Below are 11513 nucleotides of genomic sequence, written 5' to 3'. Positions count from 1 at the left end.
CTCTCCCACACGAAAAATCAAAAGCGACGGTGTTAATGTTATTCATTTAAAAAAAAACCTTATATATATATAGGTGTTGCGGTAGGTAACCGGAGATTAATGGACTGGATGGCGTTGGTTGGCCCAATCGTCTGAGGGAGGAAGCCTTTGAGAGGGTCTGCGCCTTGGGGGCCTCCGTCCGACTTGTGAGTATGAATGAATGGGGGGTGGTACCTGCAAGGACACTCCGATGCCTAAGTCAGCAAGAGTGTTAGCCGGTCTAGAGAGTATTGGGACTTAGAGATACCTGAGGGGTGTCAGTGTATTTTATAGTGGTGAACCAATAACCACCGTTGGAGTAGTGCCACTTTTCTAGGGTGTTAACCGTCCCTTTATCTTAGGGAAGTTAAGATATGGCTCGTGGAAGTGGTTAGAGAGATTCTAGGGGCAGTTACTCATTCAAATGAGTGATTATCTGCCAGCTAACCCTCGTTTCCGACTTCTTTAGAGCAAGTCGTGACGAGTATCGACTTCGTAGTGGCTGATCTGGTGAAAGGTGAGGTCAACCCTTTGGGTTGGGCCTTTTTACTTGGATCCTGGGCCTTAATCGTTGGGCCAGGGTATGAACAGTGCCCCTACTCGAGCCCAATTTCTCTTTAAGATTTGGGTTCGAGTATACCACTTGGGGTTGTAACCGACTTGTTGGAGGACCGACGTGATGCTCTGAAACCGACGTGACTTTTCGTGACCTTTTGGTTCTAGTAGTTACGTCTAATCAAGCGTCGTGTCCGTTAGGGATGTGTGTAGGGATTGATGGTCTTGGTAACGGTGCATTTTCATTAATGACTGCCCCGTTTTTACCATAGTGTCCCTAACGTACTTATAAATACTTTCCCTCTCTTTCATTGTTTAGTTTCTGCGATTTTTCAAATTTCCCCTTCATTCGTTCGTGCTGCATTCTCGTATCTTCGAAGGCTTTTGTTTCCTCCAACCCTCATTTCCAGATAAAGGTTAGTTCTTTTTGGAACATGCTTTTCTATTTGCATGCCTTTATTTTGTAGATAGGTTGGTTTGTAGACTTTAGTTCCGTATTCCCTCCCTTTAGAGACCGTGTCTTTTATTTTCCTTTTCTTTTTTTCCTTTGTAGGTTTTTGTTACCTTTTTAAGAAAAAAGAAATGGCTTCCGTAGATGTCCTTTCTCAGTGGGTTGATGTCACGGTCCTAGGGAGGAACCCTCGGTCGATACTGATTTTATCACCCACCTTCGTACTCACCACAGAATTTGTACTTCCGAGGAGGACGAGCCGAAGTATGAGTTGGTAGTCCCGGGTCCTGAAGACCGGGTTTGCTTTGGGAGGGCCAATGAGGCGGCCTCTCATTTTTTCTTTATGTATGAATGTATGATCACCCGTTTGGGTGTTTTTCTTCCTTTTTCAAACTTTGAGATGTCTGTTTTGCATCACTGTCGAGTTGCCCCTACCTAACTTCACCCCAACTCTTGGGGTTTTTTGAAAATTTATCAATTTATTAGCCAATCTTTGGAGTTCCCGACCTCTTTGAAGATTTTTTTCTATCTCTTTCACATGACCAAACCCTTCAGTGGGCTGAACAATAAGCAACAGTGGGTATCTTTCCGAGCCATACAGGGTCGGAGAGTTTTTACCCTTTTTGACGAATCCTTCCATGACTTTAAAAATTATTTTTTCAAAGTTCAAGCTGTAGAGGGTCACCACCCCTTTTTTCTGGATGATAACTCTTCTCCCCGACTTCCTTTATACTGGCTGGAGGCCTCCCCTTGCGAGAAATATGGTCTGGACGACCTGGACGAGGTAGAAGCAGTCATTGTGGGGTTCCTTCGAGAAGTGTGGGGGAGAGCCCCATATTTGGACACTAAAAAGTTTCTCCAGGGGTCCCCGACCTATGTCCAGGCACAGCTAGGTAGCTTTTATTTGTTTGTTAGATTACCGACTTGTCTGATTGACCTTCCCGACTTGTCTTAATCTATTATCTATTGTTTTTTCAGAGATGGCGAAGACAAACTCTCAGGAGTCTTACCAAAGAGTCCAGGAGGCTAAGGCAAGGTCTCGCGCCAGGACTGGTGGCGCTAGGGCGGTTATTTCTCCTCCTCCTCCTCCTCGAAACGTTGGGACTCCCTCTCAGCCCATTGTGATTTTTTCTTCAGCTTTCTCTCAGCCGCCCCCCTCTGCCCGATCTTCTCCTGAGCCAGAGAAGAAGAAGCGCAAGACTTTAGAGTCTGGCTCTTCTGGTGAGGTTAAGGCGGATGCTCTTGCATTCGTCCGAAAGAACATCTATCCCCATGCTCGTATAAGCATGGATGATGTTTCTGTTCGGCGCCACCTTACCACTCTGGTTGAGGAGAGCCTCAAGGCGGCGGGAGTTTGCGGCAAACTCTTAGATATTTTTGAGAAGGCTCCTCTCAGCTCTTTAGGGATGACCTCGAGGGTCGAGGAGCTGGAAGGAAGGCTTCTTTTATGTCAAGAGCAGGAGAGGGAGTTGAAGGAGGAAGTCGCCAAGTTGAAAGAGGAGAGGGATAGCCTCCGGGAGAAGGAGAGGAAATTGCAAGCCCAGTGCAACATGGAGGTGGGCTTGAGGAAGACAGCACAGGACAGCTACCAAAGTTTATTTAATGATCTTGTGTCTGTGAAAAATGAGCTGCTGAATTCTCAGAGGGCCTATACCGAGTTGGAGGACTCTATTGCTGATGGGGCTGAGGAGGCTTGGAGGATCTTTAGGGAGCAGGTCGGAGTCATTGCTCCTGGCCTGGACCTTTTCCCTTTAGATCCTGATAAAGTTGTCATTGATGGTGCCATTGTGGATCCCCCTGTCCCCGAGATTATTTCCGAGTCAGAATTGAAGACTCGGGGGCAGAGAATTATAGAGTCCCCTCCTCGCCCTAAGGACGCTCCGAGTTCTTCTACAGTTCCTCCGACTTCCTCTTCGTCTCCTATGGATGCCTCTCTTCCTGGTCCTGGCGGCGTTCTTCCTGACTCTGGTGGTGGTGATCCATCTACTCTTCTTCCTAAAAAGTAATTTGTTGGCTATTTTGGGGGCCCGGCCTGTGGGTCCCCCTTTTTTTTAAACTTCTTTATTTGTGTTGGTGGTGATGTTCTGAACAATTTGCTTTTGGCCTTATAAGGCCGTAAACAAATCATTTAAAATACCCTTTTTTAATAAGGGTTTAAGTTAAAAAATAAATACCCTTTTTGGATAAGGGTTTAAGTTACCTTATGCGTGCATGCTTTACTGATTGCGATTTTTTCGAATTCCCCTTGATCTTTTCTGGAAAACCTTTTCTTTGGCTTGTCTGTCTTTCTGAACCTTTTAGTTTCAAGGATCTTTAGGACAGCCTTTTAATTTTTCTTTGTTTTTTTCCTATCTCTTTCGTTATTCCTAGTACTCAATTTTGTTTTATTGAGTTTTCATGACTTAGGTTATTTTTGCGATTCGTTTTCTATTTCTACTCGGTCTTTTCATTTCGACTTATGAGTCGGAATGTTTCCGAGTTTCTTACGATCACCGTTTATAACCTCTTTACACCAACTTGTACCTCGTCGTTTTATCCTGACGACCATCTAGGTCGGTTCATGGGATTTTCACGTTTTGTCGAGCTTAAGTCGGCGCGTTTCGTAGAAAGAGAAAACAACAAAGGAATTTAAGAGATATTTGTAAAAAAGATCTTTATTAATTGGGGAGGTACTTTATTGCTGCTAAGGATTTTTGACAGTCTATTTCCCTTAGCCCCTACTATGATGCCTCGTTAAAAACCCTTCTCCAGAAAAAACCCTTTGGTTTTGGGAAAAAATCATGAAGTTGGGAAAAGAGTACATCATGGGGTAGAGTTCGCTTTTAGCTATAGTACCTTTTCATATTACAAGCATGCCACGACCTTGGTAACTCGGTGCCGTCCAGGTCGGTCACTTTATAATAGCCTTTTCCTAAGACCTCATTGATTTTGTATGGTCCTTTCCAATTTGCAGCGAGTTTTCCTTTCCCTGATTTGTTGACTCCAATGTCGTTTCTGATCAAGACCAAGTCACTTAGGGTGAATGCTCTTCGAATGACTTTTTTGTTGTATCTTGTGGCCATCCTTTGCTTCAACGCTGCTTCTCTTATTTGGGCTTCTTCTCAGACTTCGGAGAGCAAGTCGAGCTCCTCTTTGTGCCCCTGTATATTTCCGATCTCGTCATGGAGAATCACTCTTGGGCTTTGCTCGTTGACTTCTATTGGGATCATGGCTTCTACCCCATAAACTAGTCGGAAGGGTGTTTCTTCAGTGGCGGATTGGGGGGTTGTCCTGTAGGCCCATAGCACTTGTGGGAGCTCTTCAGCCCAGGCTCCTTTTGCATCTTGTAGCCTTTTCTTTAGCCCTGCCAGTATGACCTTGTTGGCTGCCTCGGCTTGCCCATTGGCTTGCGGGTGTTCCACCGAGGTGAACTGGTGCTTGATTTTCATACTGGCTACTAGGCTTCTAAAGGTAGAGTCGGTGAACTAGGTTCCATTATCTGTTGTAATGGAATAGGGTATCACATATCTTGTGATGATATTTTTGTAGAGGAACCTCCGACTTCTCTGTGCGGTGATGGTGGCCAATGATTCTGCTTCTATCCATTTTGTGAAGTAATCTATTCCCACTATCAGGTATTTGACTTGTCCTGGCGCCTGGGGAAAAGGACCTAATAAATCCATTCCCCATTTTGCAAAGGGCCATGGAGAAGTGATGCTGATGAGCTCCTCCGGGGGAGCCACATGGAAATTTGCATGCATCTGGCATGGTTGACACTTTTTCACAAATTCGGTCGCATCTTTCTGCAAGGTCGGCCAGTAGAATCCAGCTCGGATCACTTTCCTGGCTAGTGACCTTGCTCCGAGATGATTTCCGCAGATCCCACTGTGGACTTCTTCCAACACTTCGGTGGTTCTTGAGGTCGGTACACACTTTAATAATGGTGTTGATATCCCCCTTCTGTAGAGGATATTTCTCACCAAAGTGTAATGTTGTGCTTCCTTCTGGATCTTCTTAGCCTCTTTCTCCTCCTTGGGGACGATGTCGAATTTCATGTATTCGACCAAGGGGTTCATCCAACCGAGGTTTAATCCGACTACCTCGAGGACCTCTTGTTTGTCTTTTTCTTTTACTACGGAGGGTTTCTGGAGAGTTTTCTGGATCAGGCTTCTGTTATTCCCTCCTGGCTTGGTACTTGCCAACTTGGATAGGGCGTCTGCTCTGCTGTTTAGATCCCGAGTTATGTGTTTGACCTCGGTTTCTGCAAAGCGCCCAAGATGTTCCAGAGTTTTTTTCCAAGTACCTTTTCATATTTGGGTCCTTTGCCTGATACTCTCCACTTATCTGGGAGGTCACCACTTGCGAGTCGCTGTATATCATCACTTTTGTAGCACCGACTTCTTCCGCCAGCTTCAATCCAGCAATCAAGGCTTCATACTCTGCCTGATTATTTGAAGCTGGGAATTCAAATTTGAGGGAAACTTCTATCTGGGTTCCTCTTTCATCCACCAATATTATGCCTGCACCGCTTCCTGTTTTGTTTGAGGATCCATCTACATAGAGTTCCCATGCAGTTGATTTTTTCTCTTGGTCTCCTGCGTATTCGGCGATGAAGTCGGTGAGGCACTGGGCTTTAATCGTCGTCCGAGTTTCATACTTCAAGTTGAACTCGGAGAGCTCTATTGCCCATTGAACCATTCTCCCTGCAACATCCGTCTTTTGGAGGATTTGCTTCATGGGTTGGTTCGTGCGGACTCTTATTGTGTGAGCTTGAAAGTAAGGTCGTAGCCTTCGTGAGGCTACCACTAAGGAGTAGGCAAACTTCTCTAGTTTGTGGTATCTTAGCTCAGGGCCTTGTAGAACTTTACTGATGAAATATACTGGGTGCTGTCCGACCTCGTCTTCTCTTATCAGGGCCGACGAGACGGCCTTGTCTGCTACAGATAAGTATAGGACGAGGTCTTCCCCAGCTGTAGGTCGGGCCAGAATAGGAGGTTGGCTCAAGAATCTTTTGAACTCCTGGAACGCCTCCTCGCATTCAGGAGCCCATTCGAATTGACATCCCTTTCTCAATAAGGAGAACAGTGGAAGGGATTTTAGTGCTGATCCTGCCAAGAATCTGGAGAGGGCTGCAAGTCGGCCATTCAGCTGCTGGACCTCTCTTAAACAAGTCGGGCTTTTCATCTCCAGGATAGCTCTACACTTGTCGGGATTAGCTTCAATCCCTCTTTGTGTTAGCATAAACCCTAGGAATTTTCCTGCCTCTACCGCGAAGGCACACTTTGCGGGATTTAGTCTCATCCCGTGTAACCTTATGGTGTCGAAGACTTGCGAGAGGTCTGCCAAGAGGTTGACTTCTTTCTTGGTCTTTACCAGCATGTCGTCGACGTATACTTCCATTAGGCTCCCAAGGTGAGAGGCAAACACCTTATTCATCAGTCTCTGGTATGTGGCCCCATGAATGACAAGTATTGATACCCCGAGCTGGAGTCTACCAGGGTGTCAATACTTGGCAGTGGATAAGGGTCCTTGGGACAGGCCTTATTTAAGTCGGTATAGTCGACACACATTCTCCATTTACCATTTTGTTTTTTGACTAGCACTACATTGGCTAGCCATGTTGGGTACTTGACTTCTCTGATGAAGCCGGCTTCTAGGAGCGCTTGTACTTGCTCTTCTACTATTAGGGCTCGTTCTGGGCCGAGCTTGCGTCTTCTTTGTTGTACAGGTCTGGACCCCGGGTAAACCGAGAGCTTATGAGACATGAGCTCGGGGTCTATCCCAGGCATGTCGGAGGCCTTCCAGGCGAAGAGATCGGAGTTAGCTCTTAGGAGCTTAGTCAACCCTTGTTTTAGGGTTTCCCCTAGGTCGGCCCCTATGTGAGTATTTTTTCCCTCCTCTTCGCCGACCTGTATCTCCTCGGTTTTTCCTCCCGGTAGTGGACGCAGCTCCTCTTTAGCCCTTGCACCTCCGAGCTCTACTGTGTGAACTTCTCTGCCTTTTTCTCTCAGGTTTAGGCTTTCATTGTAGCATTTCCTTGCCAATTTCTGATCTCCCCTTACCGTTGCTATTCCCGCTGAGGTCGGAAATTTCATACAAAGGTGAGGAGTGGATACCACCGCTCCGAGTCGATTAAGGGTAGCTCTGTCGATTAAAGCATTATATGCTGACCCTACATCGATGACTATGAAGTCTATACTTAGAGTTTTTTATTTTTTCCCTTTTCCAAAAGTGGTGTGGAGGGGCAAAAATCCCAGTGGCTTTATGGGCGTGTCGCCTAATCTGTACAAGGTGTCGGGGTAGGTTCTTAACTCTTTTTCATCCAACCCTAGTTTGTCGAAAGCGGGCTTGAAAAGAATGTCCGCTGAGCTTCCTTGGTCTACTAGGGTTTTGTGGAGATGAGCATTTGCTAGGATCATAGTTATTACCACTGGATCATCGTGTCCAGTGATTATTCCTTGCCCATCTTCTTTTGTGAATGAAATGGTGGGGAGGTCGGATGACTCTCCGCCGACCTGGTAGACTCTCTTGAGATGCCTTTTGCGAGAGGATTTGGTGAGTCCCCCTCCCGTGAACCCTCCTGAGATCATATGGATATGTCTCTCCGGGGTCTGTGGTGGTGGGTCTCTTCTATCCGCATCATCTCGCTTTCTCTTCCCATGGCTGTCCGACATTTCTATGAGATATCTGTCAAGCCGACATTCTCTAGCCAGCTTTTCTATCACATTTTTGAGGTCGTAATAGTCATTTGTGGAGTGACCATATATTTTATGGTACTCACAATAGTCGCTGCGGCTCCCCCCTTTTTTATTTTTAATGGGTCTGGGGGGTGGCAGCCTTTCGGTGTTACAAATCTCTCTGTATACATCTACTATAGAAACTTTCAGAGGAGTATAAGAGTGATATTTTCTTGGTCTATCTAGAACGAGTTCTTCCTTCTTCTTGGTTTCCCTTTCCCTCTCTTTTGTTGAGGGAGGGTGCCCAGGTCGCCAGCTCAGGTCTCTCAACTTAGCATTTTCCTCCATGTTGATGTACTTTTCAGCTCTTTCCTGTACATCACTTAGAGAGATGGGGTGTCTTTTGGATATGGACTGTGAGAAGGGACCTTCTCTGAGCCCATTGACTAACCCCATTATGACTGCCTCGGTGGGCAGGTCTTGAATCTCTAAACATGCTTTGTTGAACCTTTCCATATAGGCTCGTAAGGATTCTCCGACCTCCTGTTTTATTCCCAGGAGGCTTGGTGCATGTTTTACTTTGTCTTTCTGGATAGAGAACCTCATCAAGAACTTCCTTGAGAGGTCTTTAAAACTGGTAACCGACCTCGGGGGGAGGCTGTCGAACCACTTCATCGCCGCTTTCGACAAGGTTGTCGGAAAAGCTTTGCATCGCGTAGCATCAGAAGCGTCGGCCAGATACATCCGACTTTTAAAATTGCTCAAATGATGCTTTGGATCAGTGGTTCCATCGTAGAGGTCCATATCGGGGCTTCTAAAGTTTCTCGGAACTTTTGCCCTTATTATGTCCTCACTAAAAGGATCTTCCCCCCTAGGGGCGACTCTTCTCTACTGTCACGGGAGTTCCGACCTTTGAGGGGGATTCTAACTTTAAGAGTTTTTCCTCTAATTCTTTTCGTCGATCCATCTCCTCTCTTAGGTGCTTTTCTATCTCCCTTTGTCGCTCCCGTTCCTGTTCTAGTTGTTCCAAACGACTTTGGTGGACATGGACTAATCCCATAAGTTCAGTTGCGTGGGACTGTCCGTCCTTCTCTGACTCACGGCCTTCTGAGGAATTCACCTTCGGGGTTTTGACTCTGGAGGTTCCTTCTTTGTGTTGATCGTTGGTTTCCTGATGGAGGGTTAGGTCCGCGTCATTATTTCCGGTATCCAGATTCTCTTGTTCAGAATCTGTTTCCACATGACCCTCTTCAGGGGATCTGTCCGCCATCACTCGTTGATCTCTCGGGTCCCCGGCAACGGCGCCAATGTTGCGGTAGGTAACCGGAGATTAATGGGCTGGATGGCGTTGGTTGGCCCAATCGTCTGAGGGAGGAAGCCTTTGAGAGGGTCTGCGCCTTGGGGGCCTCCGTCCGACTTGTGAGTATGAATGAATGGGGGGTGGTACCTGCAAGGACACTCCGATGCCTAAGTCAGCAAGAGTGTTAGCCGGTCTAGAGAGTATTGGGACTTAGAGATACCTGAGGGGTGTCAGTGTATTTTATAGTGGTGAACCAATAATCACCGTTGGAGTAGTGCCACTTTTCTAGGGTGTTAACCGTCCCTTTATCTTAGGGAAGTTAAGATATGGCTCGTGGAAGTGGTTAGAGAGATTCTAGGGGCAGTTACTCATTCAAATGAGTGATTATCTGCCAGCTAACCCTCGTTTCCGACTTCTTTAGAGCAAGTCGTGACGAGTACCGACTTCGTAGTGGCTGATCTGGTGAAAGGTGAGGTCAACCCTTTGGGTTGGGCCTTTTTACTTGGATCCTGGGCCTTAATCGTTGGGCCAGGGTATGAACAATAGGTATAGGAGTGTATTTCGAGAGACAATATCTGCTTGAAATTATATGATATTAAAATTAGTTAATGATCAAATTTATCTTTAAAAGATTATTCATTTTTTAAATTAGTTTTTGAAATATTTTTTTAGTCAAATTCACCTTTTAAAAATTTTTAAGTTAGTCGCATTAGTCTTTCTATAAATTCTGTAGTTGAGGACGTTAGAATTTGTTTATTATGTGATACATAAAGTGATATCACACTACACATATATGTAAAATTGTAAATATAATATCCGTAATTAATTGACTTTAGAATCATTTACTCGTATAAACACCTAACATAACCTCAATATAATTTTTTTCTCAACAATAACATAATAAAATACTAGTAAGAAGAATTAAATTATAACAATAATACATATTTTTACCCTCTATTAATAGAGAAGAAGTAATACTCTTAAACCAGGCCCATATTCCTTATAAATTTCACGTAAAAATTATATCATATATCCGTCCAAAAAAAGAATAAGAATACAATTGGTGTTGGTCAACTGTGAAGAGCTTTAGACCACGGGGGAGGAATCAAGTGAGATAAATAAGATGAGAAGATACTACATCTAGCTCAAAACCTTAAGTATTAAGTTAATGAGTCTCTCATCTTATAAACTCCTCACTTTTTCTTATTTTCTTTGATGTGGAACTAACTTCAATACTCCTCACACTTGCAATATTAGCAATCTCCCCCTCAAGTGTGAGTCTCCACATCAAGCATCAACTCCCCATCTTTCTAGCTCCTCCGCCACATGAGTATTCATCCATCACACCGCCGCAAAACACTACGGGACACGTCGCCCGAACCACCTTTGCCGGGAAGGCTTTCGATGCTTCACCTTGAATACCCCTTAAAACCAGACCGATTAAATCATTGGCTCTGATACCACGGTGGCCCAACAGTGGTATCAGAGCCGATGGTTAATCGGTCTGGTGGTTTTAAGGAGTATTCAAGGTGAAGCATCGAAAGTCTTCCCGACAAAGGTGGTCTGGGCGGCGTGTCCCGTGGTGTTTTGCAGCAGTGTGATGGACGAATACTCATGTGGCGGAGGAGCTAGAAAGATGGGGAGTTGATGCTTGATGTGGAGACTCACATTTGAGGGGGAGATTGTTAATGTTGCAAGTGTGAGAAGTGTTGAAATTAGTCCCACATCAAAGAAAGCAAGGAAGAGTGATGAGTTTATAAAATGGGAAACCCATTAACTTGATACCTTAAAGTTTTGAATTGAATGTGGTGTCTTCTCATCTTATTTATCCCACTTGATTCTTCTTAAAAATCTCCCCGATGGTCGAAAATTTTCCACAATTAGCCCAACAAATAATAGAGTTTAAATTGATCAAAATCTTAAGTTGGCAATTGCATTTATATATACTTTGACTTGTCAAACATATCAATTTCTATAATTTTTTATAATCTTCTTGCTCTTGCCAAAACATTAATGAATTCAATTTGTACTTTTTCTTGGACACTTGAGTATGAATTGTCATATAAAACTTTTATAAATTTCTAGCAATCTCTAATAATTTTAATTCTACTTAAAATTTTTAATTTGGTTATTGGTAATCGATAAATTTAGTTTAATTTTCAACAATTTGACTCAATTGATTATTGATATTCAATTGATTATTGACATGATAAGTTACGAAATTATATCAAATGAGTCTAATTAACTCATGAGATTGGGATTAGAGTTTAGCAAGTGAAAAATTATTTGATTAAATTTTATAAATTTATCATGTCAATAGTTAATTAGGATTGTCAGTGTGTGTGTTGTAGTATCACTTAATATATCACGTCAATAAATTTAATGTCATTAGCTATAAAATTATTGGAAAGACTAACATAATTAACTTAAAATTATAGACAAATTTAATTAAAAGAATCTTTCGATAACCAATTTAAAAAATATGTGATCTTTTGTGAATGAATTTGATCATTTACTTATCTTAAAATACAAG

This window comes from Arachis hypogaea, chromosome 16 (genome assembly GCF_003086295.3).
Source record: "Arachis hypogaea cultivar Tifrunner chromosome 16, arahy.Tifrunner.gnm2.J5K5, whole genome shotgun sequence".
Classification (NCBI taxonomy): domain Eukaryota; kingdom Viridiplantae; phylum Streptophyta; class Magnoliopsida; order Fabales; family Fabaceae; genus Arachis; species Arachis hypogaea.
The sequence above is the reverse complement of the archived record's forward strand: the minus strand, read 5'-3'. Positions refer to the sequence as shown.